The 24,007-nt window shown below is 35.7% G+C and overlaps 1 protein-coding gene across 3 annotated transcripts in view; it reads left to right on the top strand.

Annotated features, from left to right (window-relative positions):
- Positions 1 to 1,650: 1,650 nt before the first annotated feature.
- LOC5564399 (myosin heavy chain 95F) overlaps positions 1,651 to 24,007 on the top strand; it is a 94,580-nt gene continuing 72,223 nt past the window's right edge. For 2 of the 3 annotated variants that reach the window (XM_021844401.1, XM_021844384.1), the window contains exons 1-2: positions 1,651 to 1,791; positions 2,233 to 2,527. The gene's annotated coding sequence lies outside the window, so the exon portion shown is untranslated. Of the gene's footprint in view, positions 1,792 to 1,850; positions 2,118 to 2,232; positions 2,528 to 24,007 lie in introns of those variants that run through there. The other variant, XM_021844391.1, reaches the window with a different exon arrangement.

The following is a 24,007-nucleotide window of genomic DNA, read 5'->3' as shown; positions in this document are numbered from 1 at the left end:
TATCCATTGCAATAAAGGCGTAACTATTCCACAAAACCATCATTTTGATATCCCACAGAGTATCTTCGTATCTGCCACATGATATTCACATGTAAAATAATCAATGGATCATTAAAATAACCAAAACGGCCGCTATGGAAAGCATAGATAGCGCCACCGTAGTCTTGTGTGTTTGACAGAACAGCAATGCTGTCACAATGTTAAATCCCATATACAGTGGCGCCATTGTTTTGATGCGGTGAGCACTTGCAAAAACTACCTTCAATGATCCATTGGCAAAGAGAACTCTTAGTAAATAACTGTAAAAGTGCTCATGAGAACACTAAGCTGAGAAGCTGGTTCTTTTCCGGTTAGGACGTAACGCCAGAAATAAGATGAAGAATTTTATGTTTAGTATTTCGCAATGTGTCTATTTAGGTCTGAATGAAAAAAAATATGACTCATGAACTGTCGCATGATGGATCTATATGATGGTCTGAAAATGTTTTCATCACACCCTGTCGGAATCGGTTTCGGAATGTTCCGGCCAAATACGGCCAAAAAATGCAGATCTAATTCTACTTGATGCTCTTTAAATCGGAATGAAAAATCTTGAAATTTGAACCGTCGCACCATGCTTATGAACTTCTAAATATGATAAGCTCTAGTTCCTTCCGACATATGTTCCAGGTGCCCTTGTGTCCAGAATGGCCATACTTACAAAAATATTCAGGGTTTCATATTTTTCATATAAAGATAAACGAACGAAAATCGATTCAAAAATTGATTTTTGGGAGGGTTCCATGTCAGCTACTATCTGAGATATCGATAAAATGATGAAAGCGTCCGAGTTTCTTAATTATTTTTTACCATTTTAAACATGTAAATGACAGTAAAACCGTTGCTTTTCCTTGGAGAAAATCGGACATATCACTTTGTTTTAGCTTTTTTTATGGCAGTTGCTGATCCCCAACTCTCAGATTTTCCATTCATTTAACCTTGCGGGTGTCAGTTCGCTGCAACGGCTGCGGGCGTACGATCGCCGCCGGACTCTAAAAAAATCATAAGATGATCAATAAATGGACCAAGATAAAAACTATCACCACTGGAAGATAAACGAGGATCTTCTCTTCATCTTAGAATTGTTAACTAACGTATAAATCCACGGTTTACAATATGTTTCCTTGTGTGGGACGATTCAAATATGACGTCCATCGTTTTTCGGGATTTCTAGACCCCCCCCCCCCCCCTCTGTCACGCTTTTTCCAATACCTAATACATGCGCTGTCACATTTTCATAGACCACCCGCCCCCTCACCCAAATGATGGACGTCTTTTTTGGATGACCCCTGTATGCCGTGGCGTAAATCCATTCGATAACTCAGTAACAACAAACTAAACATTATGATTACCAATGGCTTTAGGGTGAGATCAGAAATATAGACGAGAACACTCCGTGCAAATTTTGCAAAACAGTTTTGCTCGGGTATCCAAAAAGCTTATGTTGAACTCTCTTCATGTTGACGCTCTCCAAAAAGCTCATGCTTTCTCCGGCGAATGCTCTCTCTCTCTGCGTCACCACCAACCTCCGACAAAAACAACAACAGTTTTCCACCCAACCCAACCAGCCAGCTTTCAAACGGAGTCTCAGCTCGCGAAGTTCCAGTCAGTTTCAGTTCGCTTTCGTCGCTCCGTTCGGTCGCTTGTGTTCCAGGTTTCATCCCATCCCAGCTGCTTCTGCTGGTGTGCAGTGCAAACGTTATACAGTTTTTTTTGGTGCTTCCAGAAGTGCTCTGTAGCTGTGCTCCCGTGGCAAGTTTTCTTGTTCTTTACAGCACCGGCTTTGCGTGCGTGCGATGTTGGCTGGGCAACACTAGTATAGCTCGCCAACACCGCCTCCTCCGATCGGAACAACGGAACCATACACTGGCCTGACAGGAAGTAGTCGCTATTTACACTTCCGCTGTTGGACGTTTCATCTGTTCAAAGTGCAGTTTTTCGGAGAATTTCAGTGTGTTTTTGTAGTGCTGCAATTAAACAGTTTTAGCAAGTTTTTCTTCCTTTCTCCGGAAAGGTGAATGTGAAACGGATTCGGAATTTGCTAAATTAATTAGTGAAGACGGTGCAATTTTTTACTTGTTAGGTTTTTTTCTTAGCTTTTATACAGTTGTACAATCGAATTTTAAACGGTGTTATGTTGGAAAAATTAAAACTTGGCTAATTTCATATCGAATTTACATTGTAATTTTCTAGGCTTGTTTTCCCATCGTTGAAGTTTTGCTGATCCAAACAGGGTGGCGAAGTGAACTCTCGGGAAACACTTCATCCGGATATTAGTGAAAATTTGTGTTTGTGAAGAAGAACTCTCTGGATTGTGCTATTTAGCCGATTATTGTGGAATCGGTGAAAAATTGGTTCCAGCTGCTGGAGGAGCTTTTATCGTCATTGCTGTTGCTTGCTGTTACCGGTTCAAGGGGGAGAGATAGAAGAGCAGAGCAGAACGCCACTCACCAGCTATTGAGGGAAGACTTCCTCCCGATTGCGAAAGGTAAGAAGAGCAGTGCACAATACAGTGCTTCCAGATTCGATGGAATCGCATACGTATAACTACACATTTTTTATATTGCAGTATATAAAACATACAAATAATCTATATTTTATTATCTACGGCTCCGTTATACCTTATAGCATTTGAGCCTCTGAAGAAAAATTCAAATAAAAACTAATTATTTGTTACATAATCTTTAATTCAATGATTTATATGTAAATGTTTATTACAATTTGTTTTTTAACAGAGTCGTAGACTTATTAAATGTTATATATTTACAAATTGGGTCCATGGCTACAAAGCAAAGCCATGCTGAAGGTGTGTGGTTTCGATTCCCGGCAGATCCAGGATCTTGTCGTTAATGTTTGTAATGTTCGAGTTGAGCTCTTCAATGAGGATCTTGTCGGGTATGAAATTATATCGACTTCCCAAGACATTATTGAATTTTATTGATATCTCTAAATTTAGTCAGTAATATCTTCATGCATGATTTTTGAAATTATTCAAAATTAGACAAACTGGAAAACTGATTTTGGGAAAGTAGTCTAGAATTCAAACAACTTTCAATTTTAAATGTCGAAACAATCAATTTATCAATTTTAGGGCTGATAGCAGGTCTCTTTTTAGAGACTAAGTCCATATTTTAATGCAAGTCTCTATTTTTGATTAAAGGTCTCTAAAGTCTTTATATTTTAACCAAAATGGTCTCTAAAGACTCTTTTCACCATACCTTGCTTGCAGTGAATTCTGATGCAAAATTCTGTAGACTCCAGTGAAACCTCTATAGACTGTTACGAGACTTTTCAACTAATTCTTCAAGAATTTCATTTCAGATTTCTCTAGAAAAAGCTTCAGGATTGGTAGTAGTGGTTTTGTCCAGAGATTTCATCTGGAATACTTTCAGGGACTCATACAGGAATCTCTCCAGAAATTCTTCTAGAGATTTCTTACCAATTCTCTCAGATAGTCTTCCAGCAATTTTTTCAATAATATCTTGAGAAATTTCTCTAGTATTTGCTCTTGGAAATTCTCCTGAACTTCAACGTTACTCTTTCCAGTAATGTGCTTATTGATTCCTTGTTTTTTTTCCAAACACTATCTTAAGACTTCCTTCAGATATTTTTGCACTAATCTTTCAACCGAATTTTTCAGTTGTTACTCTAGGAGATCTTCCAATGATTTTTACTGATTTTTTTTTCCAAGAAAACTATGGTTTTTTTTTTCAAAAAATCCGACAAGAATTTCTACGTTGTTTCATTCACGGTAACTCCATGAATTTCTCCAAAAAATCCTCGAAGAGTTATTCGAGAAAATCTATTAGGAACTTTTCAAAGAATTCTTGAATTTCGATCCTGTATTTCATCATCGAGTTTTTCTATTTTTTTTCTAGGAATTTCTCCAGAATTTTATTTGAGAATTACAACTGCAGTTTTTCCAAACATTTCCCAATTAGTTTCTCAAAAACAAAAGAAAAATATCATGGGATAATCCCACTGCAACATTTTTCCAAAAAATCATCCAACCATTTTTTTTTAGGGATCCGATGTTTTTCAGACAGTTCCTTCAGAAAATGTTGCAGGATATCATCCAGAATTTTAATTGTGAAGAAATTGAAGAGATGAGCTAGCCTCGGGCTGCAAATCTTTTAAATAAAGAACTCTATCCATCCATCTAAACTAACCTGAGAAAATCTTCGGAGTAATATCTGAATCTTTGAGCAACTATCCGAAATAATTTCTGATGAATTTTTGCTTGATGAAATCATTTAAAAATGCTTACAGTAATACGAGCAAAACTATTTGTCATAGTCGTGACACTAAAATAAAAAAAAAATAACATAAATATACTCAGAAAAATCTCTGGCCTGATTTCATAAGGAATCTCTTCTCCTGTTTCTGTTCAGTTTCGTTTTGTTTGGTCTTTTTTCTCTTTTTTGAAGGAAAATGCCTCTAAAGATCCTATTTTTAATACACTCAGTCATTACTAGCCCTGCAATTTTGAAAATTTGAACGTCTTCGAATGAAATGCAAACATTTCATCATATATCAAAAATACAATACGCTATACAAGTCGAACTCGATTATACAAGTGTTTGATTAACCGAGGTCTCAATTATCCGTGGTTCTATTATCCGGACAAAAAAGAATCAATCATCCGGGATATTAAAAAGTTTTATGGATTATTTGTGTTTACTTAGATGAGAATATTCTTATTCGAATATGTAGCAAATTACTTTTGTAAATTAACACGATTCAATGAAGTGATTAGACATATTTTGAAGAACATGACTTTTTTGCAGATCATATGATTACATTTTTACGAATACTAATTTTATTGTGCCGTCAGCAGGGTTGGGAAAAATCTTGAAATTTACTCTACAGTATCCAAGCAAGCAAAAACTCACGCCCAATGCTGCTGTAGGCAAAAAGCCTTGAAAATAACAAAACACCCGTTAATAAGGTCAACCCAAAATTACTGTAGAAAAATGTTCTATTTCCTGCTGCATTTCCAGCACTTAGAGCCCTCAATGACACTGAAGATTCAGAAAGTTCGTGCACCCAAAATAGGCTACTTGATGAGATTCACGTTTTTGAACTACTGTACTGGGAAAAGTCACGTGATTTTCTCAAAATTCAAGCCTACTACCATTACCATTCCCAGCACTGGCCGTCAGACGTGGCTACTTCCCGAGGAGGAAAGAATAACTCGCAATAACTTATACATACCATAATTTGGTATCATACCACAATTAGGTATTGTTTAGTTATCAATACCTCATTTTGGTATTATGATGGTATTTGAAAAAAATGTTTAAAACAATTAAAAATACCTCATTTTGGTATTCGATAGCTATTGAGGACTGCTGGAGGTATTGAACTACTATTCAAAAATTTCACTTTTATATGAAAACCCATCATGTATTATTTAGGTATTACAATACCTGATCTAATTGTCAGCTTGGTATTTGTAGAATATGCAGAAGGTATTACTTGAGGTATTTTACCTCTCATGCAGGGCTCATTCATACCTCATTCAAGTTGTAAATATTGGAAATTATCTGGTAAGGAATACCTCAATTTGGTATTCAGTAGTTATTTTCTTCTGCTCGGGTTTTATCAATACTAGCTCATGGGTTTTGAGCAAAACAGAGGCGCTTATCACACTTATATGAAGGTCCAACCCCAGCTCTCCAAAATAAGCCGATTTTTCGAAAATATGTTCAATTCTCCAATGATTCAGATATGAACCCATTCTATCATTTGACGAATGCTGGAGACAAGGACTATGAACAATCTCACCCCATCGTTGATGCTTTAGAAGCTTTCATCACAAAGATATTGAACTCGATTACTGCTTGATAAAATTTGTAGGTATGCTCCCAATCCGTCTCTTGTAAGGTGAAAGTAACAGAAAAAAAAATATGTCCAAAGCGAAAAACTGAGTCTAAACAGATTAAACAATACAAACAATGAATAACATTTATGTCTCGATCACATTTTGATTATACAAATATGTCAATTTTCGCATTCTTTTATGGACCATACTGTATGCTCTATAACCAGGTGTGAAGAACAACATCAACAATAACAGGATAAACAAGAAAATATATGAAAAAATACCGAACAAATATTCGCAAGGTACAAAACATTTGCACTGTAAACTTTGTTGGAATTTTTCACATATCGTGCAAAGTTGTCGAATAGTCATGTTTCAAAGGAACTTTCGATAATTTAATGTTCAAAATTGTTGTTCTATAAAAATAATTGATCAATGGTCTAAATTTTACGACCTTTGTTTTAATTTAGAGTGTTGGTTTGTATGTTTTACAATACAACCAAAATTTTTAAGGGGATTCAAAAAAGTGAATACCTATAAAAATATGTATTTCAATAAGTAATATAAGTTATAAACAGTAAACTTGTTACATAATCTTAGAAGAAAAGTTCGGTCCCATTTTACATGAATCCGCATTATAAAGTAATTGCATACTTCATCTGCTACAAATAAACTACTCTTACGGCATCTCAAAACTATTGATAATCAAAATGCATGTAAGATAAGCAAAATTTTAATGGTTTACGATCTTGCAAAACTTCATTCTTATACTTTATGGATTGCACTTTAAATAAAAAATACTTTTAATTACAGAAACTGACGAGATCCTTCTACATTTCATTCATATGACATTAAGAATGAGAACGAATGTTTTTGTACAAAACTCATTTATTATCTCAGTACTTGGTAGTTACATCATTCGTGTGTATCAATTTTAACAGTCAAGTATTCGTAACTAACAGTTTCATTTAAAAGAAGGAAAACTTGAAGTTACAAACTAAAATTTGTGAAAGATTAAGGAGGAAGGTGGAGTTCTAAACCAATATATGTTTTTCTTTAAAAAATATTTGTTACTTCGATATAATGTGGTGGTATTCACGTATGATGGAAGAATTTTGTAAGAAACGATATTTTGAAGAATATACAATCCAGAAATTAAGCAATTTTATAGGGCTAATTTATCAAAGAACTGCTGCCTTGTTCCCTGAAGGATACTCTTGAGTAGCACCAAAAAGAATCCCAGTGAAATCACAGTCCACGATTTTGATCGACTATTTTTCCGTCAAAAAGCGTTTCTATGGAAAGTAGTCCCGAAATTTCACATTGTCAAAAAACTTGGGAGCGCAACCTCCAAATGATAGTAGCTTAGGATGTTACAATCAAACTTTAGTATGGGGGGAACTCTGAGAAATGACGTTTAGAAGTTGCCCCGTCAAGATTTTTGAAAAAGAGACCAATTTTCTGGAAATATGTCAAACAAGTATTGCTAATTCAGTAAAATTTCGTAAAACTCTTGGTTTTATATTTTTTACAGAGCCCGTGTAGTTCAACCTATCTGGGGAGAAATATTCATTGTATGTGTAGTATGAAAAATTGGCACACTTGTTTTTTTTAATGTTCGAAAACTATGTTTTTTTTCAGTGCGATCTTATTTTATGCATAGCATAGCATAGCATACACTGATTGTACATGTCAATGGTTGCTAATCCGTGATTGATCGGAACTGGTAAGAATTGCACTACGATCCAAATGAATAAGGGATGGGAGTTTCCGCTTACTCTCGAAGTACAATTTTAGCAGATCTAATATTATTGATCAATAACGGCGCCGGCCAAGTCCTTACAGTCAGTTGGGATGGGGAAGGAATGTTAGGGTGTAATGATTGTTGCTTCTAGAGACCGAAAATACCTCTGCATCTCCACAATCACCACGGGAAGGGTGTTTATTAGTGAGGGAGGAAAAGATCTGGGAGTCACCTCTGGTCGGTGATGCGATCCATGGACAAGGGGGAAATATACGACTTATATTTAAAGCTAGTTTTGTATTTTTGTCTCGAGAAGTTTTTGGAAAAAATACATCAACATCTATAATGTCGAACAATTCAAAAGACGTTTTTATTAATGACGAAAACTGAAAATTATATGCATATATTTTACCTTATATGAAACAGGAATAATGCCGACACTTGTAGTGACGAACCACACATTGTTTGTTTGAAAATTACATATGAGTATTACTGTGCATTTTGTCTCGATATGGTAGAAGTTTTAGAAAATACGTCAACATTCACAATGTCGAACAATTCAAAAGATAATTTTTAATAATGTCAAAAGGAGAAAAATATTTGTATATTGAAATTGTATAAGAAAAAAGCATAATGCCGACACTTATAGTGACGAACCATACAAAGTTTGTTTTAATATTACATAAAAGTTACGCTTTCAAGAAAAAGTGTGTTATCATAAGCATGAAACGAAGTCACCAGTTGGTAATCCATTCTCGACTGAACACAAAACTGACACTGACAGCAAAACTTCTTGGCGTCCCGAAAACAAACCGTCTTGCTTGGGCCTTTCCAAATACCTACCCAGCAAAACGCTCCAAAACAGGGGGAAAAAAATTCTCCGGCGACGAAAACACGCGTGAAACCGTGAGCAAAATCAATCGGACGACGCAAAACCGAACTGTCCTGCGTGGGCTTTATGAAGCACTCTCTATGTTTTTTTTCAGTGCGATCTTATTTTATGTCATCAAAAGTGGGTATCAAACTTAATGCCAGAATTATTCTTCGCCTATCAAAAGATGGGAAATTTTGTAAGAAAAAACTTTGCCGAAGACAGCATACCCCTAATTTTATGCATTTTGGATTTATTCGAGGTTTACTGCGGGCAGAATCGCAACTTTTTGATATGTTTTGCAGAATATCATACAAATATGATCCAATTTCCAATATATATTCCCATAAATTGAAGGAAACCGCGTGGTACCATATTTCACATATACTGCTGTTAATTAAGGTTGGGTTTATGATTTGGAGGGTAGGTTTTAGTTTCGTACAAAAACTGAAATAATATAACAGTGTTCTTCATTTTCCATATTTCCGTAAATAAAGAATAACACAAGCGTCAAGTTTTATACCCACTTTTGACGAGATAAATTAAAAATGTGTCCTAAAAATCATGGTTTTCGAACATTCAAAAAATCAGTATGCGAAATTTTGGTGCAAAACATACAGATAAATGATTTTTCTAAGATAGCATGGACACTAATGGATCTGCATAAAAACTATGAGTTTTACAAAATTTTACTGAACTAGAAATATTTCTCTTTGCAATGCCTCATAAGTAACCTCATAAAGTCATCTAGTTATTTCTTCAGCATTTCATTCAGCGAATAATACCTACAGTTTTTTTTTTAAATTTCTCGAGCCATTTTTCAAGTAAAATCTTTATGGAGTTAAGTTTATTTATGCTTTACAATTATACCAATTACGACCTTTTCAGAGATTCAGCCCTTCCAAGGAATCCAGGGATTTGATTTTTTTAAATAATAATTATTTTTATAATTTATTAAGAGAATCCTCCAAGACATCATGAGTCTAGGAGTTCTTTCAGAAATCCTTGAAGCAGTTCTTCTGAAATTTCTTCAGAACTATCATCAGAGATTATTTTAGGATTTCTCCTATAAAAAACATTTCTTCCAGGAATTTCTCCAAATATTTCTAAAATTAAATCCCTTGACATTTTCTTGGAGACATCCCTGAAGAATTTCTGAATAAATTCTTTAACGTTCAAGGATCTGTCACCGTAATCATCGTCATCATCAAAACTTCAACAGCAGTTTTTCTGTTCAAAACTAAAAATTGATAGATCAAAATGTGTTCACTGTATTTCCCCAAGTAACCATGGAGCATTATATCATTGCATATATAAGGTAGCTGCATTGCCGTAAGCCTACCATTAAAGTAGTTTAAAAGTGGAAAAGGGCCCTTTTACAGTTGCACTAATGCAAAAACGACGATAAAGCAATGAAGAAATTTATAAAGTAACATTAGTGCAGCAGTGCAATTTAGAAAGTGATCTTAGTGCATTGGAGTTAATGCTATATTGCTTGACAGCTCTTGAAATATGTCGAACAAAGCAATGTTACATCAATGTTGTTGATATGCAGTAGAATACGTGCAATGTTATAATGCTTGTGGTTACTTGGGTCGGTTTGAAAATAAAATACAGTGAACACATTTTCATGTAAATTTGCTTCATTTTAAACAAAAAATGCTTTTGAAAATTCCGAAATCAATGATGGATCCTACCCCTTTAAGCAAAAAAACTTCGAATGCTCTGGAGCAATTTCTGGGTTTATTTTTGAAAAAAAAATCCAGATTAAATTCCCGGACGTAGCTTGAACTAATATTTTGGAGGAAATTTGATTATATTCATGCGGTCTACAGGATTGATTCAAAAATCGATCTGCTGTATGCTTTAGCCTGAGCACCATTGACCTATGTCGATTCACTACAGAGGCTCTACTATTGAATTCGAAGGAATTTCGACGATGAAGCATCGTTTTCCTACGCACATGGCCATAGTACGAGAACATTTGTAAAATGTCATGTAATTTTTGCACAATGACAGTTTTCAAGACCTTTTCCCGCCTGCGTGTTATCAACCGTTTGCCGATGGTCCCATTTCACGTCACCTTGATGATGATGGAGAGCGCAAATCAAGAGATAAGATATCTATCCCAACTGGAACATGTCTGACAAGCAGCAAATGTTCGAATGTGGCTCCAGTTCTCACATATAAACCGACCGCAGTTTAATTAGAGAAAGAGATTCGATTTCAACGCGAAATCAGAGATCGGAAGAAACGAACACCAAGCTCACACATTTCTGACTCAGTTCATCAATCGTAGACTTTTTTATCTTTTTTTTTTGGGAAACATTCGACTCTTGTCTGTCGGTTTCCTGTTCATAGGCCGACGAGAACGAAACCATATGCTTCCACTTGCGCGGAGTTGGGTGTTCCGTTACCAAAAGCACTCCGGTCGGTTGCACAGTGGTTCAGGTTTTAAAGATCATGACGAGAATTTGCATTCTCAATATTTAATTATTTTTGGCCTTGAAAAGAGTGTTGGAACATGATTTGGGACTCTTTTTTGGGCATAGTCACCATATTTTGGTTCACATAGAATAACAGTCTAACAAAATTGCTATTTTTACATTTTGAGACTCTCCGATTTTTCATAAAACTTTGGGCATCTTTGGCAAGAAAATCTTCTCAAATCAATGCGTTAGTCTTAAACGATATATTTATTTTTTCATTGTGGTCTACATTTCGTAGACATTACATGTATGTTTTGAATTACATTTTGTTTGATTACTTATCTAGGTCAGACGGAAGTTGTTATTAACCCCTCTACCGGCAGCTTCATTTTTTCCCGCAAAATTCAAATTCAAATCGTTATAACTTTTTTGTTTTTCAATATTTTTGCACCATTTTTTCACAAGCTCTCAAAAAACTCTTCTAGTTTTAGGATCTGTGTCGATATTGATCATTGGTCATCTGGTTTTGAAGATATTCCAAAATTCCTTGGGGGACCGACCCGTAACTAGAACCCCCCGTTAATTTCTCAGGCTACAGAATTTTAATCGTATTCGGATATTCACTCTTCGAAACAATACATTAATGAGAGTATGTTGTGAAAAAATGAAGCAATTTCGTGCAGCCGTCTTTAAGTAATGACCATTTAAGTTTCTGAAACCACGCTGGCCAAATAAAGATTTTAAAAACTTCAAAAAAACATCATATCGTAATTTTCAGATATCTCCAAGAATACTGAACCGATTTGTATGATTTTTTTCAGAGAAGCTCCTTATTACCTGGCATTATATAGCCCATATTTTATTTTTTTGATAAATTGATCAAAAACAAAATGGCCGCCAAAGACATTTTATATGGAAAATGTCGCTCCCGCAAGGAACATCGAAATAACTTTAAAACCAGATCACCAATAATAAATATCGACACGGATTCCTAAACTAGAAGAGTTGTTTGAGAACTTGTGAAAAAATGGTGCAAAAATATTGAAAAACAAAAAAGTTATAACGATTTAAATTTGAATTATGCGGTAAAAAATTAAGCTGCCGGTAGAGGGGTTAATAAATTACACTCAGGCAAATGGACTATCGAAGTACATAAGAACCTTTAATTCTTGTATGTGATCTAAACTATACTGTAGAATTGTAGATCAATGTTTGTCTTTGTTTTTCTGCTTTTGCCAGCTTTTAGATAAACTGAACCTCTGTGTGGTCGGTTGGCGTGAGCGTGGATTTCCAAACCTGAAATATGCACTCATCATGTGTGCTATTGTACCTGAACTCTTCTCGGTTACTGGCTTCACTTTGCGCACCCCGCATTCGTCCGCCGGTGAACAAGAGCAGGAGAGTTCATTACGATTCAAGTGCGGGTTTTGGCGTTTTGCTCACTTTATCGAGTTCGCGCTTACGGGATGGCTTCCCCCTTTAGAAATGCGTGTAACTGCCCGGTTTGAGTTGGGAAAAGCATATTCTTGGGAAAAATAAGCCATATTGTACAGCATTGGGCGATCCTGTCAGTGTCTCTGTGTATTTTTTCTCACATTCGACTATCAGTTCAAGATTACTACAGCTAGATAATTCGAAAATCAAATGTTTGAAATGAGTTACATTGAAGATTTAACAGGATTTTTGCAGGATAGAATCTATAAATCAAATCTTCAGGGTTTCAAGTTGCTTTTGCAAAAATTGAGCGGAATATGTGGTTTCCTAGTGATTTTCTGAGATTTCTGACAAGGCATTCGGAGAGTTTCTAGCGGAATACGATGGGTTCTGAGTGAGATTCCTTGCGATATCCTGAGGATTCCTATGAGTATGAGTTTCTAATCTAAATCCTGACTAATTTGGATTACTCCCTGAATATCCAGCGGAATCTTCAAAAGATTGCGTAAGATCTGTGGATTTTTATCATATTATTCGGATTTCTAAAAGAACCCTGTGGGTTCCTAGTGGAAATAGATAGTTTTCATGCATGATCATGAGAATTTCTTGAGAATGCAGAAAGGAATCTGGCGATTACTAACAAATACCAGGAATTCCTAGTGTATTCTATGTATATCTAACGAAATTCTGTGGATTCCAAGCGGTATCCTGAGAATTTCTATCAGAATATTGAGTACACCAACGGTTCTCTGGGATATCCCAACGGGGTCTCAAAAATTTAAATTAAGTTTTAAGTATTTTCAGAAGATCTTCTTCTTCTTCTTCTTGGCATTACGTCCTCACTGGGACAGAGCCTGCTTCTCAGCTTAGCGTTCTTATAAGCACTTCCACAGTTATTAACTGAGAACTTTCTTTGCCAATGCTGCTATTTTCGCATTAGTATATCGTGTGGCAGGTAATGCTATGCCCAGGGAAGCCAAGGAAAATTCCATTACGAAAAGATCCTGGACCAACCGGGATTCGAACCCAGATACTTTCAGCATGGCTTTGCTTTGTAGCCGCGGACTCTAACCACTCGGCTAAGGAAGACCCCTGATTTTCAGAAGATCTAAGCAAGGGTTATAAACGCCATCCTGGGAATCCTACCGGTCTTTTGGGTTTAGTTTTAACAAAGTTCTCAGCAAGATCCCGAAATTTTTCAACGGAATCACCCCACGGCCCGCATTTATGGACATTGAGAGCCGCAATTCGAGCACAACCGACATAGGCGGTATCGCCAATTTTCGGATTGAATTAAAACAATGCAAACTACAGGCAAAGTGCAGATTCCTACCTCCCACAACAAACCGTCGATGTTTACATAACATTCACTTTGAATGTGCATCAATCAGCTCGGCTTTGTGAGGAGGTGCAGTGTCGACTGCTCCATTCTACTGCTGCTTGACTCATCTCGCCCTGCAATTGCATTGGCAACATCGTCATTATCGTTGCCCACATCCCGGGCGAAGATGTAACATACCCATATGTGGGAACAGTTTTAATTCATATAATACGAGCACTACCTTTATTCGTTCCAGCAGTCAGTCGGTTAGTGTGCTATGAACAACAATACATAATATAGGGTAGATGCAGCGGTTTTGACCAGTCTAAGAAAAAAGTTTCTAAAAAAACATGGGAAAATGGTTTAGGTACTACACATGAGTCAAATGACATTTGTCAACTCACATTTCATATGAAAAATATTAGAACTGATATAGGTCACCAGGACCAGATATTTATCTTAATTTGTTGGCCAATAACATTGATTTCTTATAAAAGCGGCCATATTAGGTGTATTAATGTATCTGCAAATGTGGTCTACTGAACACAATATGATCTGCTATGTAAAACGATGCATAATCAACTATGGCTACGACTGGTGATATGACCAAACCAGTGCTACTACCCTACAGTCTAATAACATGTGGCGGATTACCAGGAATGCGTAGGTACGTACCTATGTGTATGAGTTGTGTCAGCACCTCATACGAACGACGTATGTAATATGCAGTTTTACGCGGGTATGATAATTTATCGTCTGCTCATCAGTTGAGATGGTTGTTTGCAATTAGTATTATTAGGCTAACAAAAAAGTGTGACGAGAAATGTTTGTTAGAAAAAAAAGTTTCGACAGCATTCACAAACGATATTGCATTTGAATTTGTGGATAAGTTATTTTGACAGAGCCATAACTGTTACCATTTGAGTAATATTTTGCTTTATTGGAAAATAATCAACTTGTTGCCCAATAATTATTTGAAATATTGAACATTAAATAGAAATTCTCTATCAAAACTTATCATTTTGTGGCAAATTGTATCAACTTTAGTATGAACCTTAGGTTTTCATTAACCTATTTCAAAATTCAAATCACTGATTGGAATAACCCAGTAATTTGAAATTTTCTGGCTTTTTTTTTGTGGAAAACTTCAGTTTTGAGAAAACAGAAAAATGCCCAACAAAAATTAGTTAGGATTGCCAACCCAGTAAACACATGGTCGTAAATGATGTGATATAAGAGTACAAATATGGAGGCGATATACGTGCATTTTGCATGCAGCTTAATGGCGCATGTACGTATATCGCCTCCACATTTATACTGTTATGCGCTAACGTATACGAGTTTGTGTTTGCTGGGAACCGGATAAACTCACATTCACATTTCAGTTTTCGTTCCGAATCTATGCATTTGATGACTCAATCTTTCTGTTCCTTTTTTTTTTTGAGCATTTGGCTTATCTCACACAAGTGATTGACCATTTAAGGACACCATTTTGTGATATTTTGTCTAAAAAAAATAAATAAAAAATATGTATGGACCGTGGTTGTTGACCAGACGCCCATCCCTTCTCATAGATGACTACGTGGTTTAAGGACGGCCCCTCAGAACCTTTTATATATAGTCTAGAATTTGCTCTGGTAACATCTCCACGAAATCACCTGAAAATTTACCCAGGGTTCTCTTCGGGAGTTTTTTTTTCTCAAATACTGGTTCAAAAACTCTAAATCATTTTTAGGGATTCAATAAACAGTCGAGGATAAACTCAAAATACGCATATCTGTCAAACGATACAAAGTCCTAGTTAAAATGAACTGGTACAATCTTCGGTTTTTTTTTCATCATAGTAACTGATGACAGATCTGAAAAATATATAGAAATTGAATAGCAAAATATACAACACCAACATAATTTGTCATAATTTGTAATAAAACATCCAACTAAAACCACTTTCCCTTCTCGTGTTTCCAAGTCAAGAGGTCATACCAAATCTAGACCAATCGTTAATAACCGTGGATTGACGTGGGTAAATTATTATTAACGCTGCATAAACCAGAAATGGCTTGCGATTCGATATGCTGTATATGCCGAAAACAAGCAGGAAAAATGTTACAGCAATAGAGTTATAATAACAATAATAATAACAGTAACAATATGATGCTCCGGCGCTTCGGCAACCGCAAGTGTGTACAGAGCGCTACGTAATCGGATAATTTTTATGTAGACAACAGTAGAAGAAAGAAAAGCAATAATCATACTGCTGCATACTTAGCAGAAGCGCGGCGCAGTGCATCAGTTTTAGGCCGCTGGTTGCTCTGCGCATGGATTTAATACATCTCTCTCACTCTTTGTGTAGTACCATAGCATAACAAACCATAAAACGCTGGAAAACCCATACACCACCATACGTCTGCCTCCCACGTCTCCCGGATGCCACCGGTTTTCCACCCTAAACGGAGACGATCGTAATCGCAACAGTAGTGGCAGCACTTCCCCTATGATGTTGGTCTTTGCTTCTCCTTTGAATTGGTGAAAGGTATTGAAATCGCTATCTGGTTACACATAGACAATTGCTACGCTGTGTTCCTATCACCTATGCATTACGTTACTTATCACAGGTTATGGGAAACTTATTGATGTTCAAACACTTCTGGAGATCCATAAAAGAAAAATAATTAATCCAAGTTTAGTTATATTGAGGTTTTAAAGATCAGATTTTGAATTCAGTAATAAAGCAATGAAATCACGCATTATGAGTCAGATTGCCGTAACGCAACACAAGCGTTATGTGTTTGTAGCTCATCCGTTCATAATCTATTTATAGTTCTGTAAAACTCAGAATACTTAACCGATTTGTATGATTTTTTTCAGAGTAGCTGCTTATTGTGTGGCATTGTATAGTCTACATTTTATTTATAAATTGATCAAAAACAAAATAGCCACCAAAGACATTTTATATGGAGAATGGAATATCTTCAAAACCAGATCACTAATGATTAATATCGGCAGAGATCCTTAAACTGCACAAGTTTTGTGAGAACTTGTGAAAAAACGGTGCAAAAATATAGAGAAACAAAAAAGTTATCGCGATTTAATTTTTTTTTTGTGGTAAAAAATGAAGCTGCTGGTAGAGGGGCCAAGTTCATTTTTCTAAAAATTTGAAAAATGTCATTTGGTTCACTCTGGATTAACGCCGATCAATTGTCATTTAGAGATGATGTTTTGTCATCATAAAAATGCTGATAAGAGTATATTGTTATGATTAGGCATTTGTGCATATGAAACTGCTTTCATAAATGCCGATTTTAGAAGGTTCAACTTTTTTTTCACTTTTTATGGTGTCCAAACATCAATAAATAAAAGCTTGATATTTGAAGCGTGCTATGATGACAAATACACGAAAAACAATGAATAACAGTTTTTTTTTGCAATTTTTCTATTCTCTAGTTTAGTGCCTTTGAAAACGCGAATAGGGGTCGGCCATTGTGACGACCATCTTTGGATTCCGAGATGTATTACCTTAAATGCCTTCTGTAACTATTATAGCATTCTCATAACCGTAATAAAACATTGATAAGACCATACAAAAACCAATATATACTATTGTCCAATTGTTACTTGAGTAGGTAAAGAGTGTATCGAAAAGTAGTCGCAAACAATTCAAACGGTATATCTCAGAGCACAGTTGGTCTTTTGAAAAGCTTTTTTCAAGCAAATCTTCATCATGTCATCAAATATTGAAAAAAAAAATTAAATATAAAATATTGAATAATATGCAGTATTAATATCAATACAACAAGGTTTGTAACGTATTAACAATCAAATCTTGCACAAAACTATTTTTTAAGTGTCTTTTGAAGATTTGAAGATTTGTATTAAACAAATTTTATATCAAACGAAATAGGGTGAAAAGGTTATTCCATTGGATAATATGTTTACTTCATACAGCACCCAAAAAATAAATTATTACTCTAAGAAAGCTATACTAATGGAATAATGTCGGTTTTGGAAAGTCACTATTTTATAATCAACATTTGAGATCTGTCATATACAGCCGAAACTATATAGTGTGTCGTTTTTTGCTAACGTTGCTTCATAAATATGTATAGAAACTTTTCCAATCAAAACATTTTTTTTTGTTTCGTTGCAATAGGTCGATATTGCCATTAACGTGTAGAAAGAAAAATCAGGCACTTTAAAATCCTCCTTTTTTTTAATTGCTCTCAAATGTTTAATAATTAATTTTTAAATATGGTTTTATACTATGTCATGAGAATTGTGACACATAATATATTAGCATGGACAAAAAAAAATTCTTCAAATTTAACACATTTTTTAATTTATCATTTTTTAGAGGTGTGCAAGGTTTTCTGTTCTGTTAGTAATTTGAAAAAATAGTATGCAAAATGCCATTTTATTGAAACAATATCACCACCACATAATTTTAAATACATTGTTAAATATTTCTGATCATAAAATTGTTTGTGGGTTCAACCCAATATTTTTGACATTGTTATAAATGTTGGCGACTACACTTCTTATTCGTGTAAAAAAATAGAAACATGAGTTGGGCTAAGTCACGTTTGTCCAATTTACTTAAACGCACTGATTGTAGAGCATACTCTCTAATTGAAATGGACAAAACTATAGAACTAATGGACAAAATATGAGACTTAAGGTCAAGTTAAGGTTCAAAAACTTGAACAAGATTCGGTTAAATACCTAGATTGTTGATTAATATTCCGAGATGAACTAGCCCAGGGATAAAAATCTCGTTAATGAAGAAAAAAAAAAATGAATAATAACGTCAGATAACGTGACAAAAATTAAGCACAAATAGTCGATTCTACCCCATTACCTCGAATGTCATTACCCAGAATGCCATTAACCCGAATGCCATTATCCAGAATTCCAAATCCCCGAAAAAAAAAAAATTAATCACCTTTTTAACATTTTTTTGCCGTGTACATCGCTTAAATTTTGCATACAAACAGCTCGCGTTCAAAAACTAGGTAGTTTCTATTATTTCCCACAAAAATAATTATAACAAAATGATAAGCCGTTTCATTCAGTTACTTTCGTCGTTTTTCTACCAGTGTAAAATCGGCTCAAGTAGTGTTTTGTGTTGATTCGTGGTTAAGTCACTTTGTCTCTCCATACAACGGAGCGGCGAAAGTAGTGGTGGGGTTGCGAAAGTTGAAAATCTTACTTTCGTCGTTTTGTAATTCCGGAATCAAACGTTCCAAAAGTGAAAAATCTAGTTGGGAGAGAGTGAAACTTGTGGAATTTCGTCTGCGAAACACGTAGGATCGTAAAAGAAAGTTTGTTCACTTTTCTGACTTGAGACTATTTGAATAAGTTTTCGAGAATAAATTGTCTCATTTTACCAGGGCAATACTCCGTGCTTTCCACAAGATATAGGGTGCAGAACCACTTGGGCACTTCCATGTTTCACTTTGGCATGGGGGGTTTTTCTCGGCCGAATTGTCTGAAACTTTGCAATATGAAGCGCATAATGTGCCCAAAGATGAGCTCTGTAGCCTTTAAAAAACCCCACTGCCTAAGTGATTCAAAAGTGCCAATAATATGATCCGGCTCCCTATCTACAAATGAATAAATAAGACATTTCAGTATTGAAAAGCGCACGGTGAAAGGTCAGAACGCCTCGCAGGGGAATTCGGTTCAGCACATTATCCATTAATCTTTACGGTTGGTTGTTTTCCACCTGCCTCTCGAGTGTGTGCAGCCAAGCAACCGAAGCCGATCGCGATCGAGGGAAGTATTCCCCATCATGTGCAATATTTTCATTGTTTACGTTTTTTCCTGAAACCCACCAGCACATTGTCGGTTGTCAGGGTAGGTATGGCGTGTAACAACACATTCAAAAATTTCGTTGCCTTTGTTACCCACAACATGGGCACACACATACACATGTCCGCATCGCGGCGTTGGTGTGCAATTGACGACGCTAAGTGCCCACATTAGGCCAATAATTCTCCGACTCTGACGTCTGACGCAACGCACCGCGCTCTCGTGATCCATTCCATATGTGTGAGCCTCTGTCGTTGAATGCATGTTCCGTTGTGGATTAAATGGGAAATTAAATGTAGAGTGTGATGAATAGTCGGTTTCGACTCCGACTAAGCTGCTACCGTACACCGTTTATGTTTTGTTTTGCACATTTTTCGCGACATGGAAACGACTGTGGTGTGCCTAGAACGTGTTTTCCGCTGGTAAAGCGTGTGATTCTGGGAAATAGACTCGTACGATGGATCAAGCAATGAGACCGATTAAGATGTTCTAACAAATAAAAGTTGTACCCGTTACCTACGGATTTCAATAGATCTCTAGTTTTGGTTTCTCCTTCTCGCTGAACGTTACTAAAGGACCTATGTAAAAATGAGAGATTCAGCTCCTTTTTGCGAAGTTTTTCACTATCGTAAAGCAATTTCCCTGACTAGCGTTCCATACAAAAAACGCAACAGAAGAGGTTAATGTGAAGTTATTGATTAAAGAGAAAGTAAACAAAGAGAGCCTCTCAATGTTAGATAGGTCCTTTTGAAACATTGCGCGAGAGTTTTTGTTATTGCCCGTTACACGGTGACGTCATCAGAAAATCGCTCTCTTTCTCTCCTTCGGGAAATCTGAAATGGTGCCAGTACCTGTCAACTTAAACAGGTACTGGTACCGTTATTTTCAAATTTTCTGTAGGAGGAGAAGAGAGCGATTTTCTGATGACGTCACCGTGCAATGGGCACTACGTATTTTGAACCCGTTTTAAATCAAATTCTTTTTTTACACGTTGAAAAGCCAAAACAATGGAGTATTCAGCTCATCTGCCAAACATTTTAAAAATGATGAAGGAATCCCCCTAGGCATCTACATATTTTAGACCCTGGGTTATTGCCAACATTTTCATCAAGCTGCATTACAGATGGGAAATTGTTCGATTTAAGTTTGGTTTCCACGTTTGAAGAAATTTTTTGATTATGACTTTATCTCAAATTTTATTTTTGAGTTATATTGCTCAAATGCATTGTCGATCGCTAAATTTAGTTGATCACAGATATCAAAATATTTGTAATCATTGTCTTCATCGAAACTTTAAAAGCAGTTTTTCTGCTGGAAACTGAAAATTATTCGATGAATATGTGTTCATTGTGTTTCGGTTGGAAAATAGAATACAGTTAACAAAATTTCATGTAAAGATTCATTATTTTGAACAAAAAGTTTCTGAAAATTCTCAAATCAATGACGGATCCAGCTTCCTTAACGCTTTGAGCGAAATATTACTAAAAAACTGTAATCGAATGTAAGTCTGTACATCAATCTGTGATCACGTCGACTGATTGTATTTTCATTTTTTGCACACACATTCAGTAATGACACATTTATGCATAGAAATTTATCAATTCGACTTATTAAATTTAATACGCTTTGTTGTTACAATCCAATGACATTTTAAAAACGCAAAGAAAACGAAAGAAGGAAGAAATGTTTCCCAACATCTTCTTCTTCTTCATGGCATTACGTCCTCACTGGGATAGAGCCTGCTTCTCAGCTTAGTGTTCGATGAGAGCTTTCTTTGCCAAAGTTACCATTTTCGCATTCGTATATCGTGTGGCAGGTACGATGATACTTTATGCCCAGGGAACTCAAGGAAATTTCCTTTACGGAAAGATCCTGGACCGATCGGGAATCGAACCCAGACACCTTTAGCATGGCTTTGCTTTGTAGCCCCGGACTCTAACCACTCGTCCCAGCATGCTGAACACAAAAAAGCTGAACTGTACCTGCCAAAATAAATTTCAAATCAATATTCATCTATCTTTTATTTTTGCAGTGCATTTCAAATCTAGAAAGATTCGCGAATTAGGCGAAACTGACAAAATGTACACAATTTAAGAAACTATAGCGGTGAAATTGTAGCTTGATTGTCTATTCACTGCACTTGAACTATTCCCCTTTCGATAATTTAACTATTCAAAAAACGCAAATTTGTAGAAGACGAAACTTCACCTCATGCAAAACCACACACTGTATTGATTACGCCTGTGTTTTTGTTTATCAAAGTGATGGGCGCATCTGAAATCGAAATCAAAACACGGCGAGAGTAAACGGCGACACTGCAAACAAAAAATAAACAAGGCGTACATGGCGGGCTTAATTGAAACCAGAATGAAAACACGGCGCAAAAGTAATAGGCGACACTGAAAATAATATCGATTATAGGCTCATAACATTGGGCGATAATTGCATTCTTGAGTGCGTTTAAGGCGAAACCTTATAATATTTTTTTTTATTACGAAACAGCTAGGAAAATTGAAGGAGATGTGTGTGGTATTGATGAGGATTTTGAAACTAGGTTTATGAAATGTGTATTAAAGTGAAATAGTTAACGTTGGAGTATATTTTCTCCAATTGGGATTTAAAATTGCACAGGAAAATTTCATTGATTATTTTCTCATTGTTATTGATTTGTCAGATAGGCCCTTATCGCGAATCCCTCTCGAAATATATTGAATCAAGTTTCAAAAAAAAAACAGCTATAGATAAAATGCTGAAAAAATCCATTATTAGCATGACAGAATTTCTATGACGTTGACGTATACAATTTGTCTATTTCTTCTAGTTACCGAAAAAGCATAATTTACAACAGAATGATTTATAAATTATTAATCTTTTCATATTGAGTTTTTAAAGTTTATTGATAATTAAATATTTTAACGACACGGCTCATATTGAAACATATCCTAAGCCATCTGACACAGTTTCCAGTTAGTGGTAATGTGAATACCACTCAGAGTTGGCCAACAGTTTGCAGCCCCTCAATTTTCTAACTGCATAAACTAACAGCAATCACACACACGTGAGAAGTAGAAATGAAGAAAATAGAAAAAAAAAATCGTAGCATCTGAAGAAGTCGGTTGAGTTGCATTTACCCTAGCGGTAAACGAAACGCATAATTACTGGAAAATATAGTAATATACAAATTGGAACTAATTGCCGGACTAGAGCCGCCGAGGCACAGAAACCCAGTCAAAGGGTAAACGGCTTGCTCTGTAGTTAAACTGTTGCCTCGAAAAACTACAAAAAGAGTTCACCAGAGCTGTGCACAGTTGGTTTCCATCTCGATTTCTCAGAACTAAACTACCATTATCGTCATCATCAACAACATTTACGGAGTGTTTTGAATTTTCCAAGACACATCCTATTTCGAGAAAACTAAAAAAATCACAAAAGTAGTGAAAGCGATCTCTCAATTGGACCGGTGAAAATTCGTTAACAAAAACCCACCGCGTCGTGAAGCTTGAAATCACGATGAAACGGTGTTATGCCACACAATTACCAAAATCACTTCACAGTTGGGGTGGTGTCGATTTTTCGTCCAAGCTACTACCCTACTTGAGGTGGCTTCTTCGATGAACGCTACTCTCGCGAGCATTGTGCAACATTTCCTCTGACTGCGAAGACAATTGATGCACAGTGGCGCATGGCCGAGTAAAAACTTAATAATCATAGTGTTTAGAATTGCCTGTAATTATTTTTTTAATGTATTTCTGACTATAAATGATGGTTCTCCAAAGTTTTAGATCGATATGTTTTTATTTGGATTTTTGGCACCGTTTTTAGTCAGCATAATTGGATTGCTCTAAATTTACAAGCTACAGTAAATCTTTCTAAACTTTAACAAATTCTATTGCAATACCGAAATGCGAAGTTAAATTCGAATCTACATTGATTCGAAACATCTTATAAAAATCATATGGCAGGATTTGCAAAAATAAATTAAAAAAGTCTTTTTTATTTTCGACTTTTGCAGTCAGCTATTTTTACTGTTAGGGGAAAGGTATTCAATATCGGCAGATAGAGATATGTTTGCCAAATTAAGTGTAATTGTGGTAACATTGTGCTAAAAGATTATGTAGCCGGCGGGACTTGAACCCACAATTTCCATTCTGTACACGGACGCATTACCAATTATACTACAGCTACAGTAGCTGTAGTATAATTGGTAATGCGTCCGTGTACAGAATGGAAATTGTGGGTTCAAGTCCCGCCGGCTACATAATCTTTTAGCACAATGTTACCACAATTACACTTAATTTGGCAAACATATCTCTATCTGCCGATATTGAATACCTTTCCCCTAACAGTAAATTAAAAAAGTTTTTCTGAATCGAGAACAACAAATTTTGAAAATAAAATTTATTAATTGGACCCTGGCTCTAACCAGTAAACATAAGCCTCCACCAGTAAACATAATTATTCGTTAATTTCCATGAAGGTATCTTTTAGTAACAAGTATAATTGGTAAATTATTATTTTTTATCGATTTGGAGGTTTT

This window comes from Aedes aegypti, chromosome 1 (genome assembly GCF_002204515.2).
Source record: "Aedes aegypti strain LVP_AGWG chromosome 1, AaegL5.0 Primary Assembly, whole genome shotgun sequence".
NCBI lineage: Eukaryota > Metazoa > Arthropoda > Insecta > Diptera > Culicidae > Aedes > Aedes aegypti.
This window is presented reverse-complemented; position numbering and strand designations above follow the sequence as displayed.